Here is a 17,357-nt window from a genome sequence, read left to right as displayed (position 1 = left end):
AACTAGGTCTTATATTAAATAATAAAGAAAGTAATTGAGAAGTTCAATTATCTTTTCATATCTTTTTAATGATTACATCCAAACTTTTGCATAATACATATGATATTCTCAATATATCTTGTTCATTTCAAACATTTTATAGAATACTCTAATCACCAGGACTCATTTTAATAAGCTCCAGTAGGAAGCCAAAATTCATTCTCTATGAAAAAACTAGCTCACATTATACAAAGTAGAATGTCTAAATAAACTGACAGATTATATCCATAATAAAAACTCTATGAATATCCTATTCAAATATAAAGATTTTTGTTACATTGTAATAACAAGAATATAAATAATGATTTATTTTCAAATTCAATCATGAATTGACTCAGAAAACAAATATTCTAATGTGTATTATAAATAAGTGAATAGACAGCCTTCCTCAGATAAGAGTAAACAAGTGGGTTATCTAGTATCAGATGCTCAGCTATGAATACTTTATATGCAACTACCAGTCTCAGTTTGGAGAAGGGGTGTCTGGAAACAGAAAAACAAATGACTCAAAGTCAATCTGAGGTTCAAGCAAACAGCCTATGTTCTGCTCTAAAAGTTTTTCTAGATTGTTCTCTCTGTGTGATCTGATTGAAAGACAGCTTCCTCTTGCTATGTTAAAAACTCTAGATAGCTCATCTCTTGCAAATCAAAAGCCTAGTTTTTATTTACATATCATTTCTGATATTACCCATTTTCCTTTTGATTATAAAATGAATCAGCATCCTATGATCCCAGGTACTAGATTCTTAGAAAGATATCTCAAGTACTATCACAAAAATAAAATGGACATGGATCTAAACTACCTCTGTTCTAGGCTGACCTTCAACTCAGGAATCTACCTGCCTCTGTAAATAATATGGAAAAAAAATTTACTAGGCAGGACCTTGGCCAGTGATCACCACTCCCCACATAGCTCAATCTCCTTTGTAAAAAGTCTTTAACTTCTTTATTTCATCCTTGACTAAGTTATCATTGAGGAAAGCATTGTTCAGCTTTCTTGTGTATGTGGGCTTTCAGTTTTTGTTGTTAGTGAAGACCATCCTTGGTGCATGTTGATTTGATACAATGCATGGGATTAGAACTCAAGAAGTTAGACTCCAAAGAACCAAATAGTCCTATTAAAAAGTGGGGTACAGAGTTAAACAAAGAATTCTCAAAAAAAAAAGAATCCTCAACTAAAAGATACCGAATGGCAGAGAAGCACCTTAATAAATGTTCAACAACATTATTCATTGAGGAATTGTAAATCAAAACAACACTGAGATCCTATTTCATCAGTCAGAATGGCTAAGGTCAAAAATTTAGGTGACAGCAGATGCCTGCCAGCATGTGGGGAAAGAGGGACACTCCTCAATTGTTGCTGGGATTGCAAGCTGGTATAACCACTCTGGAAATCATTCTGGAGTTTCCTCAGAAAATGGATATAGTAATACCAGAGGAGGCAGCTATACCACTACTGGGCATATACCCAAAATGCTCTAATATAGAACAAAGGCACATGCTCCACTATGTTTATAGCAGCCTTATTTACAATAGCCAGAAGCTGGAAAGAACCTATATGTTATTCAACAGAGGGATAGATACACAATGGAGTACTACTCAGCTATCAAAAACAATGACTTCATGATATGCAAATGGTAGAACTAGAAAATATTATCCAGAATGAGGTTACCCAATCATAAAAAACACACATAGTATGCACTCACTTATAAGTGGATACCAAAAGCTTGGGATATCCAAGATAACATTTGTAGACCATACAAAGCTCAAGAAGGAAGACCAAAATGTGGATGCATCAGTTCTTCTTAGAAGGGGGAACAAAATACTCATGAGAGGAAATACAGGGACAATGAGTGGAGCAGAGACTGAAGGAAAGGTCATTCAGAGACTGCCCCACCTGGGGATCCATCCCACATGCAGCCACCAAACCCAGTCACTATTGCTGATGCCAAGAAGTGCTTGCTGACAGGACCTGATATGGATGTCTCCTAAGAGTCTCTGCCAGAACCTAATGGCTACAGGTGTGAATGCTTGCAGCTAACCATCAGACTGAGCAAGGGAACACCGAAGGAGGAGTAAGATAAAGAACTGAAGGAGTTGAAGCAATCCCATAGAAACAACATCAACCAACCAGACACCCCAGAGCTTCTAGGGACTAAACACCAACCATATTGTACACATGTGTGGGGGACCCATGGTTACAGCTGCATATGTAACAGAGGATGGCATTGTCTGGCATCAATAGGAGGAGAAACCCTTCATCCTGAAAAAGTTCTTTTCCCCAGTGTAGGGAATTGCCAGGTTGTTGAAGGTGGGAGTAAGTGTGTGGGAGGGGGAGCATCCTCATAGATGCAGGGGAAGGGAGAATGGAGATGGGGGAGCCGTGGAAGGTGACAACATTTGAAATGTAAATCCATAAACTATCCAATAACAAAAACTGCTTTCTTAATACCTTTCCTTAGCATCTTTCTGACATGCTGGCTCATAGCACAGCTACTTCTGTTCCTTTGCATCTGTGAAACTCCTTATATAATTAATAATTCATATCAGATTCTTATATTTTGTATACTTGAGAAATTACATATTTTTGAACTCATGTTTTCAGAGTTCTTTTTTCCATAACCTGAAGGGCTGTCCTGATGGTCATTTTGTGGAGACTGAGACACACCCTCACCTCCTGGAGAAATACCCTTACTTCCTGAATTCATGCTTTCTCTGTTCATTATGGAGTCAATAACCTTGGCAGAGAGAAAATTCCTCAATGAAGGGACATAAAAATATATACAATATTTTACAAGCAAACCTTATGTTCACAGCAACTGTCAACACTCATGGAGACCCACACACTGCTGGCTCTATTCCAGAGGCAGGAAACCATATTATATTGTGCTTTACATGGCCAAACCAGATTTGGCACATATGTACAAGTAGCACACTTACTGATCAGGTTGCACTATGTATAGTATTAAGAATACACAGACAAGGGGCTGGGGATGTAGCTCAGTGGTAGAGCGCTTACCTAGGAAGCGCAAGGCCCTGGGTTCGGTCCCCAGCTCCGAAAAAAAGAACCAAAAAAAAAAAAAAGAATACACAGACACATACAAACAGTCATATAGACATACATGCACATGCACAAACAGTATCAAAACACTGAAGGAGTAGTTCATGAAATGAAAAAGATCAAGAAGGGATACATAAGTGGATTTGGAAGGAGAAAATATAGAAATGATGCTATTATCTTATAAAAAATTTAAAAACAGACACACATATTTAAAGTATTTAATGGCATATTACTTTTATAATGATGAATCATCATATAAGTACAATCATGGTAGTTTATAACTAATAATAAAAACACTTTACAGATTTATACAGTGTCTGACATGAATGTAGTTCACTGATGTATACCTAATGTACTACCATTTTAAATATTATATAGTCCTATTTATATGCTGCAAAAAGAATACTTTTCTTTTAATATTCAATGCAATGGGAAAATCTTGAATATTAGTTCCTGATAATTTATCAGGGCATCAAGCTTAGCATCCCTGGTCTACTTTCTGTCTCTCTTTCTGGCTGTACTGTGTATAGCTTCTCTACTTTTAGTGACCCATGTAAATAGATTGAATAGTCAGTAATTACTTTTGGCAGGTATCATATCTAGAAACTTCTTTATGACATAAAAGTCAACATATCAACAGATTGGATATGTGTGTGTGTGTGTACATTCATCATTCTTCTTCTTGCATGTAAAATATCAGTAATTAAGCCAGTAGATCATAATTTTTCAGTAATAATTTTTACATTACTGAGTACACTAGAACATCACAAAATGAAGGATTGACAATTTGGGCATAAAAGACAATAGTGATCAATCAGTTAGAGTCAGGATAATATTGCATAGAAAGTTGAACATCCACCATATCTTTCTATGCCTTTGTTATGAGCAGCCTTAGAGAACTTTTAGAATCAACATAGAAAGTTTCCACTTAATAATAACTTTCAAAAATTACATTGTTGGAGAATATAAAATTCTAATATATATCATATTAACATATTCCTATGTCTATTGGAATAGTCATATGACTATATATTTTCATACCCAAGCTTATAATTTCTCATTGTATTAGAAAAACAAAAATTGTAGATATTTTGAAAGGATTCAGACTTTGACCATAACTCAGAATTTAACATTCTTAAACTGTGACTGAAAACAACTTATTTAGGGACTATTGTTTAGTGTTTATTAACTTTTAGTCTAGAGTCATTAATACTTCATTCAAACAATTAGAGGAAAAATTGTTTAAATGTTACCGTAGCAAAATATAAGCAACCATTTATATAAGCAATATATATATACATTTGGTGAAAATGACATCACTATCATGAGAAACTCATAGTAACTGAGACTGTTTGCACAGATCACGGCACTTAGAATTCCTGCATAGATTTTCATACAATTCAACTCTTAAATACTATTATCAATTGATAGTTGTTGAGGAGAGATATTTTCTTCAGGCATGTGGGTTTGAGAGGTGACCCAAGCTCTAGGTAGATTCCACATAAACACACTCAAAGGGCGCTCTAAATCATTTTAGCAGACAGTAAAAGAGAAAAATAGAAAATAGGAAATTATTATGGAAACACTTTTTGAGGGAGGAATTAGGGAGAGGATATGAGGTAGATTTGGTCCAGGCATGTTAAATTCATATATGAATATAAAATACAACCATTTTCAAAGAGAGCACATACAATGGGAAATTAAAGTGGTGGAGACATAGAAATAAAATTGAAGGGAAGATATGGAAATTTCTATGTACATATTTGTATAAATGAATATTATTTGTTTTTAAATAGTTGATCACAATATTAATCCTAATATGAATTTATTAGGCTCATTATGGGGAATGAAAAAAGATAATTTTTGAAGAATTTACAAGTCAAATACCCTATAGTGCAGTAGAATCATTGAACTGAAGATCTAAAAATTTGATGATCTTATAGGAAACTAAACAGTAGAGAAATTAAGCTTATCGATATTAAAGCAAATTGAATGATTAAAATTAATTTTTATTATAGAGTTAAGAGTGTTTTAGCATGCATGTATATATTCTTTTCCTATTATATGTTTATTTTTTAATTGCTTACTCACTTAGTTGTTCAGGTAAAGTGCAGATTGGCCTCAAACTCTCACTGATTCACCTGCCTCTGTCTCTGAGTGCTGAGAATTTAGGTTAAGGCAATGTCCTCTGCCTCAGATTCATCTCACTTTAATGTCACTCCACTCTATATTTATTGTACGTCATAGTTTTGTTTTATCCTATTTCATTATAACAATCAAATTTTACAGGATCAGATTTTACAACTTCTTTAATGAATTGATGTGAAAATTCGAGCCTATACCACGTTATTATGTTCGGGAAAATATTTCTGAGAAACATTTTATAATCTCCCCGTGGATTACTTAGAATTTCCTCTCCAATCAAGTAAAGTGATATTCTGGCTGCTTTGCCGACTTTTTAAAAACTTACCTTTCTATTGGGAATTTACAACAGTCAATAGAGTTTTTACAAGGATTTGTATTAATCCTTCCACAGACATAAGGCTATTAAAACAGGTCGAGGAGAACAGGTCTGTTTGTGTTGTTAATACTTGATGCAATTGTAAATATTTCCAGCTGCATAATCCAATTTGTTTCCAATTGTAGAGTTGCTATGAAGGTCAAAAGTTACTTGACAATATGGTTTTGGATTAGGATTACTTGTAAATCATTCACTCTTGAGAAGTACTTTAATGTCTGGATTTAAAGCATGTCATTCTTCAGAAAGTGCCTTGATAAAGAAGATGAACTCTATGTTCATATTTCCTGTCTCCACACAACAGGCTACTTTTGTATAGTATAGTACAGATCCAAAATGGAATTGAAGCTGGTATTCTCCATTTCATTCCTGACATTGATCAGAAACCAGGTCTTATCATCTTAAATATGTGTCACAACTGTAACTTCACAAGCAATTTTCATTTCTAGTTTCAGCGTTAAAGTAGATGTTAAAGTCACCATCTGCTACAGAATTAATCATAACATCTAAGCTGGATGGGTTTACAGGCAGTTACAAGATATTTAGTGACGGTGACTTGCTATGTCCACTCAAAAGTTCTTGCCTTTCAGTCAGGAAGAAAATGGAAAGTATCTTAAAGAATTTCCACCTCTAACTCAACTCCATCTTTCCTTATTATACAACACAGAACTAAAGCTAAACAGAACTCATCACAGTGAGAAACAGAGCAGAAAAGTAAAAAAGATTATGAAATATTTCAGCAGCACAAAAATGCCAAAGGCTGGCTAATCGATTTGACTGAAAGTTGTTTTTCAACACTTTAAAAGAAGTAACCTGAAATATTGTAAAGTAAGGTGACATTTTAAGACAACAAAGAGGAATCATTTAATTAATACAAAAAGTACCAAAAGCAGCTGAACACTGAGGAGCATTACCCATGAGGCTGCAGGGTTATCAACTTAAGGTCAGTGTGAAATACATAGTGACTTCAAAAGTTCAGCAAGACCCTGTCTGAAAAATAGGGGAAACAAAATGGTAAAGCTAATTCTAGAAAATTAAAATTTCATTATTATAGCAATTACTTTTAAATGGACAAAGAAAAATTGTTCATTAAAATTTTGTAAGATTCTGTGTTTACCAAGAAACACCAAAATTAAGTATAGGATACATCTTATTACTTATGTAAAATTCATTTTTTAAGTAATCTTTGCTTGTGTTGAAGTAATGGTGATAACTAAATGTGTAGTTTATGGTCTCTCCTGCAGTGATACACTTTTATAAAAGGATATTTAAATTATAAAAACTGGAGCTTTTGCTGGTTCTCACAGTTAACAATGCACGCTGAGGACATGCTTGTCCTGATATCCTGCCCTGCCTCCAAGGAGCTCCTGGACATTGGTGTCTCAGAGCTTGTGGGAGTGGCCAGTTAACTACTCAGGTCTAACCTGAAACCCACACCATTAGAGGGAGCCTATCTTCAACACTGTTGGGAGCAGCCTTAAGATGGTAAGGCAGCCTCCATGTTAAAAAGCAATTGTATTCTAGCCTTATGTTAGAACAAAAGCGATAGCTTACGTTAGGTCAAAGCAACCATACCTAAACCTTCACCTGCAGTTCTGCTTGAACTCAATAGATAGAATAAATCTGGTTGTCAGATCACTTGGCACTGGTAGTCAGGTCACTAAGCAACCCACCCTACTGTTCTCCCCTGCTGGCCGATTTACCCAGCCAATATCCTTGTCATCGAGCCAAGCCCATTCTTTTGTGGTTACCTAACCCCTCCCCACATCTTGTTTCTACCAGTATATCTTCTGCCTGAGAAAAATTAAAAAGTGTCAGCTTGATCAGACTTCTTGACTTGCTGTCTGTTCTTTGCGTCTCTTGTCCCCCATTCTCTCCTTGGTGGACCTCAGATCCTGTTTGAGTGCCCTGCAGGTCGGGGCACAACACTACTTACATGGCCAGGATCATGAAGCTAGAGGCTCAGAGACCTAGGTTAGAACCAAATACATCTGACTGAAAAAAGTCAGCGAAATGATTTCTTATGTTATCATGCTATACTCCAGGACCTAGCCCAATCATCATCTGAGAAACAAGATCCTGCAGTTGATGGGGGAGGGGGGAGATGCAGAGACTCACAGCCAAACATTCAATCTGCCTTATTAGAAACCTCACAGAAGAAGTAGAAAAGGATTGTGGGAGCCAAAGGGTAGAGGACGCCTGGAAATCATGACTCATAGGATCAGCTTAGGAGGACTCACTGTCACATACAGAGACTGAAGCAGCAGCCATGAGACTTGTGTGGGTCTGCATACATACTGTGGTTCTATAGCTTGAGTCTTTTGTAGAGGAGGCTGTGATTGGGATGTATTATAACAGAAAACAATGACTAAATGAAATAAAGTGAATAATATTTTCTTGTAGATGGATAGTTCCAGAAAAATAAATCATCCTAAGTGACTTATCCCAGATTCAGAAAGACAAATATGATATGTACTCACTGGTAAATAGATGTTAATTTTTAATGTACTGATAAACAAAATAGGATGCATAAAGTCATAGAGATAGGGTCTAATAGGTGGGACTTCTAAAACTAGGAGAATGCTGCAGAATTTATAGCAACTTAGTGCAAATTGAAGCTTCCTAAAGCACATATGCATATGAAGACAATCTAAACAGAATTGTCAAAAGCATTTGTGACTCTTCTTTTCTTGTGCTTTTTCTTTGGCTACCATTAGTATTTTTTTTTTGTTTTTTTGTTTGTATTTTTTTTTTGTTTTTTATTTGATTCATCCTAATTTGAATTGCTTTTCTTTTTTCTCTTTTCTTTTCTTTTTTTATTATTATTAGAATCTTGCTTGTTTTCTAAGGTAAGACAGAAGGGAAGAGAATATGTGGGGGAAGTAGAAAGATGAGACGGGGGAACCATAATTACAATATATAGTATGAAAAAAATCTGTTGTCAATTAAAAGAATTATCTGCAGTCTCTTTTTTATTGCATCAATGCTCACAGTAAAAAACTTATAGCAGGAAAAAAAACCACCTAAGTGCCCACTGATGGATGGGGAAAGGAAGTATACCAAGTGAGCCAAGCCGAATTAGATTATCTTAATTCAATAAGAACAGCACACTTCATACATCATATGTTCAATTGGATTTGTAATGCTTGAATCTACAGCATGCATATTTCTGTGAAATGATGTCTAATGTAAAAATCTCATAAAAACAAAAATTAAAAATAAAATAGAATTAATGGGAAATTTTTAGCTTTAATTTTTTTCAATTGCCTAGTACCTGAGGGTGTAGGCAAGTGCTTATGATACAACTCCTGGGTGGTTGAATAAGTAGTATAGTCAGATCAAGACCAGACTAAGTTAAAAAAAGAAAAACTGCCTCAAAAATTTTGTTTCTACTAATAAGAATTGTTATTTAAGAAGTGAAGAACAATTATTAGGTGTCCTTTGCTATACACAGGTTTTGAAGATGAAATTTTGAGATATGGACTCACCAGGAAGATGTGGAATGACATGTTAAAGTCATCTAGAAAACAGGAGAAAAAAAACTGATAATAAGAATGTTGTGTCCTCTATGGTGAACTTGACTGTTTCCTACTTCCTCAGTTTATTTTCTGGTTGTTGCTTTTGTCTGAGACATAAAATGAAAGCAGAAGCTACTTGCCTTTGATACCTCCTTGTATTTCATAAATTTGCAGATATGAATGTCTGTAGGGTAATACTGCAAATAAGTTTAATGTGCATTTATTTTCATACTGAAATGTTCCAAACTTTGTTCTCATGCTCGGTGAGTGTATTAAAAGCCTGGGCTTACTCCAATGCCAAACACTTAGAAGGGGCAGTCTGCAAGGAAACAGGAAGGGAAGGAAGGAATTAATGGCTGGCAAGGATGACATTCTTTAAGCTGGACTCACATCTGGACTACTTGGGGTTAGAGAGGTGTGGTAGGTAGTTCATGATAGGAGGGTGCAGTTTGTCTCTCTCTTCTCTAAGAGAGCAAGCGGCAGCCACCCTCAGTACAGCAGAACAAAAAAAGTGTACATACCAGATCAACCAACAGAAGCTGGATATCATGAAGCCTTTGCCTGGAGTTGGAGCCTTTCAGGAAGCTGGGGAAAAGTTGCCCCAGGCTCCCTCTCAGCTTTTAATGTAAGAACAAAACCATTGCTTAGCAAACTTGTGATCGACTTTACATTATCAAATGTTAAACAGCTTACAAAAATGCCTGGTTTGAAAAAGAAAGTGTAATACTTCCAGGAAATACTTACAAATGAAGAATCTACAGTACGTCACATCTCCAAGGAGAGATCTGCCTGTGGCTATTTCTTCCAAGGAATTACAAAGAAGTGAAACGATCTGATTTCTAACAATTCCAGATTGTGCTGAAAAGAAAATTATTGCTGCATATTACAAGTAGAAGTGTGAGGTGGGGAAGTCCCACACCAGCGGATCCCAGCTGACAGCAGCTCTCTGCTCCAAAACCCCGTGGGAGAGAGACCTCACTGCCTGGTCAGGTGGGCACTCCCGAGGCTGCAGAGCAGAAGAGACCACCAACACTGCCCACCCCTGCCCAATCCCTGGCCCAAGAGGAAACTGTATAAGGCCTCTGGGTTCCCGTAGGGGAGGGCCCAGGAGTGGCAGGACCCCTGGGCCTGAGACACTGCCGGAACCTGAAGGAAACAGACCAGATAAACAGTTCTCTGCACCCAAATCCCGTGGGAGGGAGAGCTAAACCTTCAGAGAGGCAGACACGCCTGGGAAACCAGAAGAGACTGCACTCTGCACACATCTCGGACGCCAGAGGAAAACACCAAACGCCATCTGGAACCCTAGTGCACAGAAGCCCCCTGAAAGGGCAGCACAGATCTTCCTGGTTGCTGCCGCCGCAGAGAGCTCGTGGGCAGTACCACACGAGCAAACTTGAGCCTCGGGACCACAGGTAAGACCAAATTTTCTGCTGCAAATGACCTACCTGGTGAACTCAAGACACAGGCCCACAGGAACAGCTGAAGACCTGTAGACAGGAAAAACTACACACACGAAGGCAGAACACTCTGTCCCCATAACTGGCAGAAAGAAAACGGGAAAACAGGTCTACAGCACTCCTGACACACAGGCTTATAGGACAGTCTAGCCACTGTCAGAAATAGCAAAACAAAGTAACACTAGAGATAATCTGATGGCGAGAGGCAAGTGCAGGAACCCAAGCAACAGAAACCAAGACTACATGGCATCATCCTAGCCCAATTCTCCCACCAAAATAAATATGGAATATCCAAACACACCAGAAAAGCAAGATCTAGTTTCAAAATCATATTTGATCATGATGCTGGAGGACTTCAAGAAAGACCGGAAAAACTCCCTTAGAGAAACACAGGAAAACATTAATAAACAAGTAAAAGCCTACAGAGAGGAATCGCAAAAATCCCTGAAAGAATTCCAGGGAAACACAATCAAACAGTTGAAGGAATTAAAAATGGAAATAGAAGCAATCAAGAAAGAACACATGGAAACAACCCTGGATATAGAAAACCAAAAGAAGAGACAAGGAGCTGTAGATACAAGCTTCACCAACAGAATACAAGAGATGGAAGAGAGAATCTCAGGAGCAGAGGATTCCATAGAAATCATTGACTCAACTGTCAAAGATAATGCAAAGCAGAAAAAGCTACTGGTCCAAAACATACAGGAAATCCAGGTCTCAATGAGAAGATCAAACCTAAGAATAATAGGTATAGAAGAGAGTGAAGACTCCCAGCTCAAAGGACCAGTAAATATTTTCAACAAAATCATAGAAGAAAACTTCCCTAACCTAAAAAAAGAGATACTCATAGGCATACAAGAAGCCTACAGAACTCCAAATAGATTGGACCAGAAAAGAAACACCTCCGTCACATAATAGTCAAAACACCAAACGCACAAAATAAAGAAAGAATATTAAAAGCAGTAAGGGAAAAAGGTCAAGTAACATATAAAGGCAGACCTATCAGAATCACACCAGACTTCTCACCAGAAACTATGAAGGCCAGAAGATACTGGACAGATGTCATACAGACCCTAAGAGAACACAAATGCCAGCCCAGGTTACTGTATCCTGCAAAACTCTCAATTAACATAGATGGAGAAACCAAGATATTCCATGACAAAACCAAATTTACACAATATCTTTCTACAAATTCAGCTCTACAAAGGATAATAAATGGTAAAGGCCAACATAAGGAGGCAAGCTATACCATAGAAGAAGAAAGAAACTAATCGTCTTGGCAACAAAACAAAGAGAAGAAAAGCACACAAACATAGCCTCACATCCAAATATGAATATAACGGGAAGCAATAATCACTATTCCTTAATATCTCTCAACATCAATGGCCTCAACTCCCCAATTAAAAGACATAGATAAACAATCTGTATAGGCAACGAGGGCCCTGCATTCTGCTGCCTACAGGAAACACACCTCAGAGACAAAGACAGACACTACCTCAAAGTGAAAGGCTGGAAAACAACTTTCCAAGCAAATGGTCAGAAGAAGAAAGCTGGAGTAGCCATTCTAATATCAAATAAAATCAATTTTCAATTAAAAGTCATCAAAAAAGATAAGAAAGGACACTTCATATTCATCAAAGGAAAAATCCACCAAGATGAACTCTCAATACTAAATATATATGCCCCAAATACAAGGGCACCTACATACGTAAAAGAAATGTTACTAAAGCTCAAAACACACATTGCACCTCACACAATAATAGTGGGAGATTTCAACACCCCACTCTCATCAATGCACAGATCATGGAAACAGAAATTAAACAGAGACGTAGACAGACTAAGAGAAGTCATGAGCCAAATGGACTTAACGGATATTTATAGAACATTCTATCCTAAAGCAAAAGGATATACCTTCTTCTCAGCTCCTCATGGTACTTTCTCCAAAATTGACCATATAGTTGGTCAAAAAACGGGCCTCAACAGGTACAGAAAGATAGAAATGATCCCATGCGTGCTATCGGACCACCACGGCCTAAAACTAGTCTTCAATACCAATAAGGGAAGAATGCCCACATATACGTGGAAATTGAACAATGCTCTACTCAATGATAACCTAGTCAAGGAAGAAATAAAGAAATAAATTAAAAACTTTTTAGAATTTAATGAAAATGAGGGTACAACATACCCAAACTTATGGGATACAATGAAAGCTGTGCTACGAGGAAAACTCATAGCGCTGAGTGCCTGCAGAAAGAAACAGGAAAGAGCATATGTCAGCAGCTTGACAGCACACCTAAAAGCTCTAGAGCAAAAAGAAGCAAATGCACCCAGGAGGAGTAGAAGGAAGGAAATAATCAAACTCAGAGCTGAAATCAACCAAGTAGAAACAAAAAGGACCATAGAAAGAATCAACAGAACCAAAAGTTGGTTCTTTGAGAAAATCAACAAGATAGATAAACCCTTAGCCAGACTAACGAGAGGACACAGAGAGTGTGTCCAAATTAACAAAATCAGAAATGAAAAGGGAGACATAACTACAGATTCAGAGGAAATTCAAAAAATCATCAGATCTTACGATAAAAGCCTATATTCAACAAAACTTGAAAATCTACAGGAAATGGACAATTTCCTAGACAGATACCGGGTACTGAAGTTAAATCAGGAACAGATAAACCAGTTAAATAACCCCATAACTCCTAAGGAAATAGAAGCAGTCATTAAAGGTCTCCCAACAAAAAAGAGCCCAGGTCCAGACGGGTTTAGTGCAGAATTCTATCAAACCTTCATAGAAGACCTCATACCAATATTATCCAAACTATTCCACAAAATTGAAACAGATGGATCACTCCAAATTCCTTCTATGAAGCCACAATTACTCTTATAACTAAACCACACAAAGACACAACAAAGAAAGAGAACTTCAGACCAATTTCCCTTATGAATATCGACGCAAAAATACTCAATAAAATTCTGGCAAACCGAATCCAAGAGCACATCAAAACAATCATCCACCATGATCAAGTAGGCTTCATCCCAGGCATGCAGGGATGGTTTAATATACGGAAAACCATCAACGTGATCCATTATATAAACAAACTGAAAGAACAAAACCACATGAATATTTCATTAGATGCTGAGAAAGCATTTGACAAAATTCAACACCCCTTCATGGTAAAAGTCCTGGAAAGAATAGGAATTCAAGGCCCATATCTAAACATAGTAAAAGCCATATACAGCAAAGCAGTTGCTAACATTAAACTAAATGGACAGAAACTTGAAGCAATCCCACTAAAATCAGGGACTAGACAAGGCTGCCCACTCTCTCCATACTTATTCATTATAGTTCTTGAAGTTCAAGCCAGAGCAATCAGACAACAAAAGAAGATCAAGGGGCTACAGATCGGAAAAGAGGAAGTCAAAATATCACTATTTGCAGATGATATGACAGTTTATTTCAGTGATCCCAAAAGTTCCACCAGAGAACTACTAAAGCTGATAAACAACTTCAACAAAGTGGCTGGGTAAAAAATTAACTCAAATAAATCAGTAGCCTTCCTCTACACAAAAGAGAAACAAGCCGAGAAAGAAATTAGGGAAACGGGGTTGGGGATTTGGCTCAGTGGCAGAGTGCTTGCCTAGGAAGGTCCCCAGCTCCGAAAAAAAGAACCAAAAAAAAAAAATTAGGGAAATGACACCCTTCATAATAGACCCAAATAATATAAAGTACCTCGGTGTGACTTTAACCAAGCAAGTAAAAGATCTGTACAATAAGAACTTCAAGACACTGAAGAAAGAAATTGAAGAAGACCTCAGAAGATGGAAAGATCTCCCATGCTCATGGATTGGCAGGATTAATATAGTAAAAATGGCCATTTTACCAAAAGCGATCTACAGATTCAATGCAACCCCATCAAAATACCAATCCAATTCTTCAAAGAGTTAGACAGAACAATTTGCAAATTCATCTGGAATAACAAAAAACCCAGGATAGCTAAAGCTATCCTCAACAATAAAAGGACTTCAGGGGGAATCACTATCCCTGAACTCAAGCAGTATTACAGAGCAATAGTGATAAAAACTGCATGGTATTGGTACAGAGACAGACAGATAGACCAATGGAATAGAATTGAAGACCCAGAAATGAACCCACACACCTATGGTCACTTGATTTTTGACAAAGGAGCCAAAACCATCCAATGGAAAAAAGATAGCATTTTCAGCAAATGGTGCTGGTTCAACTGGAGGTCAACATGTAGAAGAATGCAGATTGATCCATGTTTATCACCCTGTACAAAGATTAAGTCCAAGTGGATCAAGGACCTCCACATCAAACCAGATACACTCAAACTAATAGAAGAAAAACTAGGGAAGCATCTGGAACACATGGGCACTGGAAAAAATTTCCTGAACAAAACACCAATGGCTTATGCTCTAAGATCAAGAATCGACAAATGGGATCTCATAAAACTGCAAAGCTTCTGTAAGGGAAAGGACACTGTGGTTAGGACAAATCGGTACCCAACAGATTGGGAAAAGATCTTTACCAATCCTACAACAGGTAGAGGCCTTATATCCAAAATATATAAAGAACTCAAGAAGTTAGACCGCAGGGAGACAAATAACCCTATTAAAAAATGGGGTTCAGAGCTAAACAAAGAATTCACAGCTGAGGAATGCCGAATGGCTGAGAAACACCTAAAGAAATGTACAACATCTTTAGTCATAAGGGAAATGCAAATCAAAACAACCCTGAGATTTCACCTCACACCAGTGAGAATGGCTAAGATCAAAAACTCAGGTGATGGCAGATGCTGGCGAGGATGCGGAGAAAGAGGAACACTCCTCCATTGTTGGTGGGTTTGCAGACTGGTACAAACATTCTGGAAATCAGTCTGGAGGTTCCTCAGAAAATTGGACATTGAACGGCCTGAGGATCCAGCTATACCTCTTTTGGGCATATACCCAAAAGATGCCCCAACATATAAAAAAGACACGTGCTCCACTATGTTCATCGCAGCCTTATTTATAATAGCCAGAAGCTGGAAAGAATCCAGATGCCCTTCAACAGAGGAATGGATACAGAAAATGTGGTACATCTACACAATGGAATATTACTCAGCTATCAAAAACAATGACTTTATGAAATTCGTAGGCAAATGGTTGGAACTGGAAAATATCATCCTGAGTGAGCTAACCCAATTACAGAAAGACATACATGGTATGCACTCACTGATAAGTGGCTATTAGCCCAAATGCTTGAATTACCCTAGATGCCTAGAACAAATGAAACTTAAGATGGATGATCAAAATGTGAGTGCTTCACTCCTTCTCTAAAAGGGGAACAAGAATACCCTTGGCACGGAAGAGAGAGGCAAAGATTAAAACAGAGACTGAATGAACACCCATTCAGAGCCTGCCCCACATGTGGCCCATACATATACAGCCACCCAATTAGACAAGATGGATGATGCAAAGAAGTGCAGACCGACAGGAGCCGGATGTAGATCTCTCCTGAGAGACACAGCCAGAATACAGCAAATACAGAGGTGAATGCCAGCAGCAAACCACTGAACTGAGAATAGGACCTCCGTTGAAGGAATCAGAGAAAGAACTGGAAGAGCTTGAAGGGGCTTGAGACCCCATATGTACAACAATGCCAAGCAACCAGAGCTTCCAGGGACTAAGCCACTACCTAAAGACTATACATGGACTGACCCTGGACTCTGACCTCATAGGTAGCAATGAATATCCTAGTACGAGCACCAATGGAAGGGGAAGCCCTGGGTCCTTCTAAGACTGAACCCCCAGTGAACTAGACTCTTGCGGGGAGGGCGGCAATGGGGGGAGGGTTGGGAGGGGAACACCCATAAGGAAGGGGAGGGGGGAGGGGGATATTTGCCCGGAAACCAAAGAATTATTATTAAGTATTAAATAAATTTAAAAAAAAAAGAAGTGTGAGGTGGCATAGGTAAAACTTCAGGTTAGAACTCATTGAAAACCACAGGCGGATTGATTCTGAACAAATAGTCTTGATATTTTTAGAAGACACACCTACTCTGACCACAAAGGAACATTTGTCTCCTTGATTTTCTTTAGTCCTCAAATTTGCTGCTTTTCATACTTATAAATATATAAATAACAAAGTGAGAGGTACAGGACTGAAGATAGGCATATCATGTCCAATATCACCAAGAATCTTAGAAGTCTAATATTGTAGCAACCTATAATCATTAGTGTTTCTTTGTATGGAAACTCTTGACTATTGGGTAGAAGGATTTGCATAGATATGCATCTTATATTACTATCCTTTTTGTAATCGATTATCATGAATGCTAACATTTTCTGATTTCCAATCACTTTCCCTTATGAAGAAGCTGGATGCTTTACACATTCTTTGGATTGAATAGGTCCTTAAAATGCATGCATTTGATAAACATTGTAGGAATGTTTGACTACAAAAGAGGTTTGTCTTCATCATAAAGATAATCCCATACACTGATATAAAACTAAAGTCATGAAATTCCAACACCATGCTCATCTAATCTCCAGTTTCCAGAACTATTAGCAAACATATATTTACTATTTACAAACCATCATGCTATAGCATTTTTGGAACAACAGCAAGAAATGGAGTTGTCCTCCACATGGTTCTTAGCAATAATAGCCTAGATTTACAGGATTTAGAATGCCTAAAGGCATTTGCAAGGTCTTCTCAGTCTAGAATATTCAATCTTTAATCATGAAGTAAAGCACTTATGCCC

The sequence above is a fragment of the Rattus norvegicus genome, chromosome 2, assembly GCF_021556685.1.
Source record: "Rattus norvegicus strain SHRSP/BbbUtx chromosome 2, alternate assembly SHRSP_T2T, whole genome shotgun sequence".
NCBI classification, from domain to species: Eukaryota; Metazoa; Chordata; class Mammalia; order Rodentia; family Muridae; genus Rattus; species Rattus norvegicus.
This window is presented reverse-complemented; position numbering follows the sequence as displayed.